This window comes from Notolabrus celidotus, chromosome 12, assembly GCF_009762535.1.
Source record: "Notolabrus celidotus isolate fNotCel1 chromosome 12, fNotCel1.pri, whole genome shotgun sequence".
Classification (NCBI taxonomy): domain Eukaryota; kingdom Metazoa; phylum Chordata; class Actinopteri; order Labriformes; family Labridae; genus Notolabrus; species Notolabrus celidotus.
Window position 1 is genome coordinate 22,896,418 of NC_048283.1, and position 11,352 is coordinate 22,907,769.

Below are 11,352 nucleotides of genomic sequence, written 5' to 3' on the forward strand. Positions count from 1 at the left end.
GCACCAGGGAAAACGATGAAAAGTTGTACCTTAAAAATTAGATAATATTTGCATTAACTCTTTGATTTTTAATAGGTGCACAAATATTCAAGAATTCAAAAATCATGTCCCTACCCTAGACCAGGGATGGATCTCATGGCTAGTGCGACGAGGTCTGCAGCGTCTGCACATTGGGCGCTTACTCTACCAACTAATGCCAGCTGCAGAGAGCGGGGTGCTCACAGAACATGACACACAAACTTCCTGTGGAATCAAGGGGTTAAATACTGTGGCCTACAAGTGCAGACAATCTACATCACCCTGAACAATCTTCATCAGGTGATACGTGCTGCTTAGCGCCCCCTTCAGGCCTGGAGCACTTCTGTTACAAAGTCTTCTGTGTGTTGCATCGTTTGCAGCACGTTCAGTTGTTTCGTCCTTATGATCTTTTTCATGCAGCTTGTTTCAGCTGCAGTGTTTGTTTTAGACTTTTGCATCTCTCTTTGAATTTGCATCTGCAGCACATTTCTCCTGCAGAGTGTTAGTCGATTGCAGACCCTCTGCCCTTGTAGACCATCATAGTTAAAGTCATCTGTTTGTTTTGTTCACCCTCTAAAATAAAGAGCTGTGAGTTATTTATGTTCCCAAAAGTCTAAATTTCAGACTACACCATCAAACATCAGATCTGATGAGATGAATAAATAAAGAAACCATATGTAATTCAGGTCCGTGTGATGTTGTTGCTGTCGGCGTTTTAACAATGAAAGTGATTCAGAGGATTTATCCTTGTTGATGACCTGCAGCTGAACAGATGTGCTCGTCCTGAAGGTGTGATGCTCAGCGGATAGTAAATCTTAACTGAGAGGTCTGCTGCTGTATGTCAGGTTGTTATGAGTAACTGATGACATACATTATCAGATAAGGTTAATATGATGTTGGTATGCTTGTGTGATTAATTAAATATATATTTGAGTTAAGTCAAGTCAAGTCAAACTTTATTTATATAGCATATTTAAAAAAAAACGGTTGACCAAAGTGCTGCACAAGCTTAAAAGCACAATCAATAAAAACAAATAGTTAAGATATTATAAAAGAGTAGATATTAAAAAAAAAAAAAAAAACTTAAAAAAAACAATAGATTGTAAAATTTGAGAGTAAAATGACTCTGTTCATGTCTGAACTACGAATGCTACAGAGAGTATCCATGCCTTTTAAAAGCCTCACCTACCAGCGTCACCTACCTGCACCACCTGCTCCTTTAAACAGACCCCCCTTTGTGTGTGCAGGAGCCCGAGGCCGGTCTGGGTAATCCTGAATTACCGGCTCACTTCTCTGCCACTGTCTCCAGATGCAACTTGGTCTTGTTCCCGCTAGAGCGATTTTATTATGCTGATGAGCGTTTCATCCTAATGGAAAAGCCATCAGGGTAAATATATGCAAATAAAGAGCTCCATTCTTTCGGCTCTGTTTGTGGCCGGAGGGTTCGATAAAGAGCTTTAATGTTTTCATAGAATGACAATTACTTAACAGAATCTCACGGTCTGCTGTCTCCACAGAGGAGCTGCCGGTAAACTCTGAAAAACTTACCTTCACTATTATCCCCGTCCTTAATGTGGTTATCTGAGGTCAGCTTTTCAGCTAACTCAGTTTTATCACAACATCTCTGTTAATTCACTCAGTTTGGTTTAATGTTTTAATGTTGAAAAGTGCAGACTGTTTTTAAATGTGCAACATTTAAAAACAGTCTGCACTGCAGCTTTGTTGTAAGGTCTCATTTTATTTAATTTCTTTTTGAAAAAGAACTTATCGTGGTAAAATCTGAAGCTCATGTGAAAAGACTGCAGTTCCTTTAGTGTCCACTCAAGGCTGCCTCCAAAAGTGAGTCCATCCTCATTAAAGGTGCATTTCGACCAGGAGTTACGGGGTCTTTTAGCCCCCAGAACTACTTTGCCCGGAACTAAAAGGTTCCTGTGCCCCCGTTGTTGTCTGCATTTCCACCACGGGCTGTAGTCTCGGGTAGATTGTACAAATTTCAACGGCTTTAAAATTGTTTTTAACTCAAAAAGCTGTAGCAGAGATCAGCTGGTGTTCTGGTGTAAACAGCGACCCTGTTAACTGCCGACTTTCAGCCGGACGCATCCCTCATAAACTTCTTTAGATGATCATTAAATATCTGATGAGGATATTTTGAAATCTTAATAAAAACTAAACTAGTTTGCATTCCCAGGAACTCCCTCTGTGTTTCAACAGCTGTGTAAACTCCACAAACACTGACATGTTCAGCTGAAGGTCTCCAGTTCAAAGGGTCACTCATTAAACCGTAACACTGGGAGAGACACATTTGCGGTTGGCTGAGAGAAGACTACTGTTACTGCTACTGTTACTGCTGCTAAATCAAGTGAATCCCAGCTTCTTCTTTTGAAAAGTACACACACATACAATACAGATAGAACAAATTAAAGAAAGAAAAATCAAGTGAATCACAGATGTGTATGATGTAATTGTGGACGGCAGGCGGAATAAAAACACTGTGGTTAATCTACCAATCAGACACGTTCAGCATTGCAGGCCCTGCCCCCCGAAAGTCCCGGGACCTTTGAAACATACTACCCCCCCTAGCAGGGGCTTTTTAGGGGGAAATTATCTACCCCTGAACTAAATTTAGACCTTCCTTCATGACGTCTGCAGAATCTCTGCAGTCGTTGTGATAAAAAATGCCTGTGTTCTCAAAAACATGAATCTCTCTTTCAGACCCGTCACTGTTACTTTCCTCAGTAATCTGCAGCTCCACTCACCCATCGAGATTATTAATGACAGCAGAGAGCTACAGCACAGAATCAATCTGCAAACATGTGCTCATTAAAAAGCATTGTGATTGCTGTACAAGTGAACAAAGTAGCTCACGTTGTTTTTGACGGTTGGCGTGCAGAGTGGGACCAAGCTGGACCGAGCTGAATCGGTCTCAGTGTGTGATCAAACACTCTGCAGGGCTGGACTTGAGGTGTGTGATTGAGAGTGTGTGTTTGACAAATGCTGCGCTCAGCTACAATGTGCGCAGCTACAAAGAAGGCTGACTGTGTGAATATATAACAGGAATAAATGGGCTCACACTCTGTCACACACACTTACTGCGTTACATGAATTAGTGATGGAGAATTCGGAGGCTCATAAAAGTGGGGCCATAATGTTTTTAAGCTCTGGATGAATAAGAACAACATTTAGCATTCAAAGGTTATAATGAATAAAGAATGTTTGTTGGTTTCCTTACACGTTCCTCTTATTGTGTGAAGATACCAATTAAGCAATGTTTACCAAAACAGTTATCCCCAAAGGTAAAGTTCACTCTCAAAACAAAAACTGGTTTGAAACAAACAACAATTGTAGATTTTGTGTTTATTGGCAGACTTTCAGGCACGGGGCATCACAGGTTACCCTAATTATGCCTTTTTATTGAAGCCTACAATATTAAAAGAGCAGATTGCAGAATTTTATTGTTTCTTGGCAATTACTAAATATGATCTAAAAATCACTGCAAACCTGTTTTTTTCTACACATTATTTCTTTTCAACTGCAGACTTTAACGTTACACCACACAGATGGCTCAAGAGTCCCACAACAGGTAATACTACTAACGCTATCTGGTGCTCTTCTGCAGAGAGTTTTAGTGTTTTCACCGGGGAGCATTGGAAGCAGTTCTGCATGCAAACACTTACAGCTACTCAAAACAAAGACACCTCTGGGTTAGGGTTAGACACACTGGAGGAAGTTAACTAAGAGTGAATTGCGGCAGCTACTAGCACCATGAACTGCTCATCATCATCTCAAGGTCCAGTTCACAAAGCATCTTGCTCTAATGACATTCCAGCACAGGCCCATGAAGTTCAGCATCTCTGTGCAGTTTGCTCTTGTTTTGCGTCTCATTGAGGAGTTGGGCTGTCAGTGTGATGGATAGATTTTTTTAAAAAAAAAAAGAGACATCACAAATAAATAAGTTCATAGAGGGTAGAACTGTTTTGAGGGACAGGTTGAGGACTATTGGAAATGGTATGTTGTTCTTTGTCGGTGATCTGCCTGTTGAGTCTCATAGAGATGACGTTGTGATTGATTGGTCATGCCTGAGGAGGCAGGAAGTGAGAGCTCTGACAGCAACGCCTCATTCTCGGTGAAACTGCCCTCTCTGGCAGTTTCACCATCGTGTCCGAACTTTATTTACTTCTATTTCCTTTTGTTCCAGGTAAGATAGGAGTATTTTATGATCCTTAGCTCTAAGATATGGTTGCTTCATTGTTTTATTGTGTTTATTGAGTATGCTAAACATTGTGAAAGCTTTGTTTTACAGTGGTTGACTGTGCAATTAAAATGTTTTAAGCTAGTTTAGCTCCGTGCAGTCTGCTGCTACAATACAATGGTGTTAGCGTGACTTAAAGTGCATGCATGTAATGTGTTAACCAAATACACAGAATAGTATTGTTACTTGTGTACTGATGTATTTGTGTTTAAAACAAGAAGCAATGAGTATAAGTACAAGAAATACAAAGTGAAGGTTCTTTTGTATTTCTGTTTATTGACAATTCATCTTGTTTTGGTAACTTAACTGCGTTTGTTGACCTAAAGACTATTTTTGTTAACACTTTCTTGATCTTTTATTTTATCTACTTAAAGGAAAATGACATATAAATATTTTACTTTGTTTATCTGTGAAAGAGAAACTAAGCAGTAGAAGAAAAGGGGATTTACCCAGTAATATAGAGAAAATAACTCCTAAATGAGTTCTTGGTAAGAAAATTAAATTATCTGTGAAACTGCCTGAGAGTGAGCATCGTGTCCAACCTTTATTTACTTCTATTTCCTTTTTTTCAGGGAACAACATCAGCATCTCCTCTCTCTGCTGCACAGAGCTGTGCTGTGTGCTCTCAACCTGACAGAGCTCAAATCTGTCCATTTGAGGATGTGAGTTGATGCAATTTTGAGCATGTCATCCTTATGAATACTGTGGTGCAGATTCACTATAACTGTGCATGGCTGTTGGCGCTGGTGTTTGTGAACTAGATGTTTTTTGCAACGACTTGTATTTGCACAGAAAGGGGATGATTCTGCTCCAGATGAATGCACACTGACTCATTTAAATACAAACAGTACTGATGTATAGAGTCGCTGTTTTTGATGCAGCAGTTTGCAGTGCATGCACTCATTTGCCCAGGTTTAGCACGGCCCTTTTGAAAATCAGGTGCTTCAACATCTGTTAGACTGCATTACCTGTTAATGCATCAGTGTGCATATTATCATTGTGGTTGTCCTGCCATGAACCCAAACCTGCATACTTCAGCCGGTCTCCTTTTCTGTTCCTCGTTTCCTTTTCTACTTCTTCTCTCCTTCCCTGCATTTCTTTCCTTGACTTCCTGATCTGCAGCTGCTGGCATCCCACTGATTGCCCCCATCAGCATGCCCACAGCAAACCTCCACAGTGTCCAAACACAGAAGGTCATGGTCCTGTTGAACTTTAATATTTAACATATCCAATTATTATTACAAATCCACGAACAATCACATGAAGAATCGTGTTGGAGTCCACGGAGAGCGTACAGGGTCAGGATACAGAGCTTCATTTAGAGTCACAGACACGATGTAGAGTCCAACATGAACTCAGGAACTCATTCAGATTTAAAAAATCAAATACAACTTGGTTCTGGCTCTGATAATCCACCTTTATCTTCAGTTTGTCCAGTGTCCCAGTCAAACCCTCCTTCCTCTCAGGTGTTACCTCCAGGATCGAGTGTTTCTGCTTGGTCTCTGCAGAGTCTGAGTCGTACCCAACCCTAACCCCATCAATAGCACTATCACAGCTTTGAGTCTTTTGGACCTTCTTCTCCAAACAGTCGTACATTGTAATAACTGCGATTACATGACCTTCAGTTTCCTGGTTTTGATCAGGCTTTTTAATTTGTGTTTGTACAAATAAACATCTTGTCTCGATTTCAGAAACTTGGAAAAGCCTTTCCAAGTTTTTGAAATTATGGAAATGGAAACACTTTGATTTTGATTTGTTAAGTCGAATTGATTTCGAATTTCTCAAAGTATCGCATTTAAAGCTCCTATGAGGAGGCAGACAAATTAATTCTGATGCAGTATTTACTTTTAATATCATACAAATACAAATAAGTCATAGTTTATTAGTTATTAATCTAACTTTTTCAGTTAAAACACAACTAGTAACACACGCACACTCCTGTCAGTTTCTTGGAAGCAGACATTTTGAGGACTATGCCAAGATTTTCTCAGACTATTAGCATTTTTCACTCGCTCTCTTTGAGCTCTCCATCTACAGACGTCACTCCCTATGACTCCATGATTAAACAGCACTTTAACGTCTCTGCTGTATTGATAACCATCATCTTAACATCAGCATCATGACTCTGCTTACTTTGAGTCTCTTTGTTCTGGACGATCGCCGTGTCCCTCTATCTTCCATCCTCCTGCTGCTGAGGTTGTGATTGACAGCTAGTCTCAGACACTCACTTCACAGATATATGGAGCTGTCTTCTGCTGTGAGTGAATATTTGCATTCAAACGTCTCAACCTCAAATTTAGGATCCCTCTGTTTCATACTTATTCAAAGAATAAAAACGTATAATAATCGTGTAAACAGAGTAAATGTTGTAAAGCTGTAATATTCAGGCGTGTGATTTAATTGCAACAAAAGCATGTGTCTGTGGTTTCACTTTATGTTTAGTTGTCCATCATCAGAGACAAATGGATGTGTTTGGTGCAGCTCAGTGTCTGCTACCTGACAGCTGATTAATGTAAGAGCTGCTGAGCGCCATGATAAATCTACATATTATCCTCCTGGCTGTGTGTTCATGGCGCTGCAAGCGGCTCCATCACAGATGAGCCTCAGCGCTGGTCACATCCCTGAAGGACAGGCTGAATGTGATGTTGATGACGGGGACGTGGCGTGATGTGTGTGTGCATAGTGTGCATGCATGTATGATGGGGGAGTGTGTTGATGTATGCAGAGATAGATGCATTATGATGGAATAATGAAAAAGAGAGGAGCACCTAGCATGTTGTAATGTGCACCCGTCAGCTGAAGGGCTGTTAGGGCTGCAGCTGCTCCATTAGTGTGATGGAGGTGAACAGCAGCAATAAAGCATCAGTCAGAGTCATCATGAAGGAGACCGCAGCGTGATGGACGGGGCAGGAACTCACCTGCTTAGCTCCTCATATGACGAGGGGGGAAATGTCACAACAGCAGAGCCTGAAGCCGGGACTTAACATCAGACATTATGAGATGTGAGCCGGAGTTATGAGGCCGTTCACTGCTTAGTTAACATGAAATACCTGTAATTTCACTCGTCTTAAAGGTAACACAAAATGTATGCTGCAGTGTTCATTTTCTTTATGAAAATCATACCAAGCTGTGTTTGTAAACAACCTTTTTTCCAGGATGAAGACGAGATAATGAGGAGCGTTAAAAATAAAATCTTAGACGATGTGTATGCTTCGTTTTCATGACAAGACAAAGGTTTCTTTGACTTATTTGAGGGTATTGTTCAGCTTTCATCCTGATCACCTCTTAGGGGCTGTAAAGCTGACCTAAAGCATGATCGCACACTTGTGCATATGCTCCAGATGACCTTCCTCCTCCTGCCACTCTGCAGCCGACTTTTACCTTTTTCTCTGTGCTTCTTTGGGTGATCAGTAAATGCAAGTTCAAGAATAACAGTTAAAGGCCCATCTGAAATAGAAGCCTGTTTATATTATTTGCCAACACGAACAGCCATAGCGGCAACCTCCGGTCTAAAAATAGTCTAATGCGGAAGTGCTTAAAACAGCAGTTCATTGAGGATCCGCTTGAGACTGGTTCCGGATGTACCGGAAACCACATACACACCGATTCATAAAAGACGATCTTTACAGCAGAAATAAACATGTTTACAGCTTTGTACAAAAGACGAGTGTAGTCTGGATAGCTCGTTTCTCAATCGGCACACACTGTACAGGGGGTGAATTTTTTCACAACGCAGTAATTTCAAAGATATTGAGATTACGAGTCTTCAATTGAGAGGCACAGCTGAATGGTAAATGGACTTCTACTTATAAAGCGCTTTTCTAGTCTTTCTAACCACTCAAAGCGCTTTTACACTAATCGTCACTTTCACCCATTCATACTCATTCACTCACTGATGGTAGAGGCTGCCACAATGCGGGACCATCAGTGTTAGCTAATCTCATTCGTTCACATTCACACACCTCTGAACAACAGAGGGAGACATTTGGTGTTCAGTGTCTTGCTCAAAGACACTTTGGCATGTGACTGCCAGAGCTGGGATCGAACCGCCAAGCTGACTTGATTGACAGGCGGGAACACTGTAGCTGTTGGCCAGGAGGCAGTTATGTTGAGTTCAACATTTCCAATATGGCTGCCCCAGATGTTTGGCCTCAAAACAGCGCTTCAGAAACAGATGGGTGACAACACGAATATGCAGCCACAACCGGTGATTAAAAGGTACCCTGCCTTTTATTGGGATAGGCTATTATTGAAAGTTTTGCGGTATCTGCAACACGTGCACACCTGGTACAAGTTCTCTGCCTTCATTTATCTTTCAGTCATTGATGAATTTATGCCAACCAATGCCAGAGACAAAACCACAACCTGCTACATCAGTTCAATATTCGACATCTGTCTCTTAACTTAAATAGCTCCATGACAAAGCCTTGATGTATTCCAGTCATGGGACATGTTAGTAAGTCGTTTCACAGTTCTATCAGCTCTAAATCTCCATGGACGTTGATGCAGCTGAGAGCGCAGTGAACTGAGTGTCCAGCGTCTGTCACCACAGGGACAGTGAGAGACCGTGCAGTACAACCTTTTCATTTTTGCACCAGCCGACAAAGTGAAGTCAGGCATATGTGTCCATCTTCTGTTGCTCTGTTTTGGGTGCATGTGCAGCACTTTAATGTGGAATCCAAGAAAATAGACACAGCGATCATAATGGATGGATAGGTAGGAAAAGCCTTGAAGGCTGACATTGTTGCTTATCCTTAAATGTACAGCCGAAAGTTAAAAGTCCTCAGTGACTGTGAGGAAATGTATCGTCAGCATGGATTCAAATTCAGTTAAGGTCACTGAGATGTGCTGCTCACTTACACAATACAAAAAAAAATTATTTGGGGAAAATCTCCTTTAATTCAAAGTTAGTACAAAATATGGAAGAGCAGCTTTCTTCAGAGCAGTCGATGATAATGTATTCCTCTATCATGTGTCATGGTGGCTGCAGAGAGACATATCGTCGGTACACAGCTCACGTCTGGACCTCACTGAGCAGAGAATCAGTTTTTTTTTTGTTTGGCATCCATGTTATCAGGTCGGAGCAACCAAACAGAGCGTGTGACCGGCTGCAGCAGCGCTATCTGGAGATGTGGTGTCTGGAGTTATTTCAGTATGATATGCACAAAAACCAGATAAAACAGACCGACAGTTCAGAGCAGTTCAATGTCAAAGTCTGTAGAACGTGTCATATACTTAACACCTCACTGTGTTCATGTCAGATTCAAAATAACAAACCTCAGAAGTCAAGCCAAAACATTTACAGCTCCTCTTGTTGACTGTCTGCAGTATAGATCATAAGCCCCGCCTCCTTCATGTTAACAGATGGGACATGGGTCAAACTTTAAAGTCAAACACATGTCAAATAAATGTTTGTCAAACATGGTTTCTGCCATTATAGTTATTTCTTATCATGCTGATTTATGTCGCAGTGTTCATGTTTCTGATTAGTTTACTTTGAATTTGTTGATGTAAACAGATGATTGATTGACACCTGTTTTGACCTATGAGGCTCCTGCAGCACTGTGTGCACTGGATTATCAGAATAGAGGAGGAGCGTTGAGAGCGTTACAGACACTGGAGCTGAGGCGGGCCGAAAGCCTTCTAACACCAGCTGTCAGTCTGCTAAACCACGCATCCAAATTATGCAAACATATGCACATCTCTTGGCCTTCATATCTCTCACTGGCTCCCCTTTTTGAACCCCAGGGGTTGCTACTGTGTGGAACCTGAACCTGACCTGACAGATCTTTGACGTGGTATGAGTATATCTGTGTTTTGATGACAGGAAGAGGCTCCACCTGCAGTCCAGGAGAGGCTGAAACACATCATCCATCTTTATAAACAGTAAGTGGTCTGTAGTAAATGTGAGAGCGTCTGTGCATCCTGCAAAAGATCAGCATGGCAGCCATCACACACAGGTCTGGAGATGCTGCATGAACTCGAGCCTGGCTTTCTTTCCTTCAATTAAAAACATATCCAGGAATCGATACTCTGAGTGTGTGTATGTGTGTGTGTTTGTGTGTGTGTGTGTGTGTGTGTGTGTGTGCGTGCGCGCGCGTGTGTAGTGATCCCCTGTGTGTATGTTTTTATGTGGTTTCCTTCATGCTTCTGGTGGCGTGTCTGATGTTTGCATGCTTCATCGTGCTGTATCTAATTCATGATTGCAGAAGCAATTATTGATTCTTGTATTTATGTGTTTTTTCACCCCGATGTAAAGCACATTGAGCGTACCTGTGATATGAAATTGGTATTGCTTTTAATAAATGCAGAAAAAGCACCTTTAGCTTGAGGGTATTTTTTTATTTGCATGCAAAACTCTGCTCCAGCAAGCTATCTGAGGCTTAAAGTTTGACCTTAACCATCTGAAAGCAGAAACATTTGATTAAAAGTGCTGAGTCAGCTCAGATTTTAGAAGCGCTGCCCAGACTCCTGAAGTTATGACACCAAATTTAATGAAACCTGCACCTGTCAGGTCTCCTTAGCCGAGACGATCCTGTTACTGAACGTGTTTATGAATTTCAGGATCATCTGATGCTAACAGGAGTTAACCTCATCATCTGTGCAGCATGCCTTCAGACTCTGCATTAGAGATATGCCTCTAACAGCAGCACATCCAGGCTGACACTGAAGCCAGCTCCGGCCCTGACCCTCAGCACAGCAGGGGTCCCTAAAACATCTGGCACCAGTGAGCAATAATCCGAGTCCAGGCGGTGCAGAAGAGGAGGCTGGCTTGTTTGGGCCATTCTCTTCCTGCAGCTGTTCTGAGCACTTTGGACCATCCTGGTCCCCAGATGATGAACCACACAGCCAGCGCACCCTCTCTGAACACATTCATGAACATAAAGAAGCTGCAGTGGACAGTGTGATGGTTTTTAATCTTCTCTAGTTGCTTCCTGTTTGACAGAGAATAAAATGCTTATCTTAAGTCTCCTCTCAATCAGGTGATTACATTTGTGTAAATTTGATTTTATTTTGTGTTGACTTGTTTGTCTCGTTGATAGCAGGGTAATAAGCACCATAATGCATCATGGATGGGTGGTTAT

The 11,352-nt window shown here is 41.6% G+C and overlaps 1 long non-coding RNA gene across 1 annotated transcript; it reads left to right on the plus strand.

Moving 5' to 3' along the window:
• The first annotated feature begins 4,871 nt into the window (after positions 1-4,871).
• LOC117823544 lies at positions 4,872-10,918 on the plus strand. Its single transcript, XR_004633425.1, has 3 exons — positions 4,872-4,929; positions 10,016-10,153; positions 10,832-10,918. It is a non-coding gene; the product is annotated as an uncharacterized LOC117823544 (long non-coding RNA).
• The last annotated feature ends 434 nt before the right edge of the window (positions 10,919-11,352 follow it).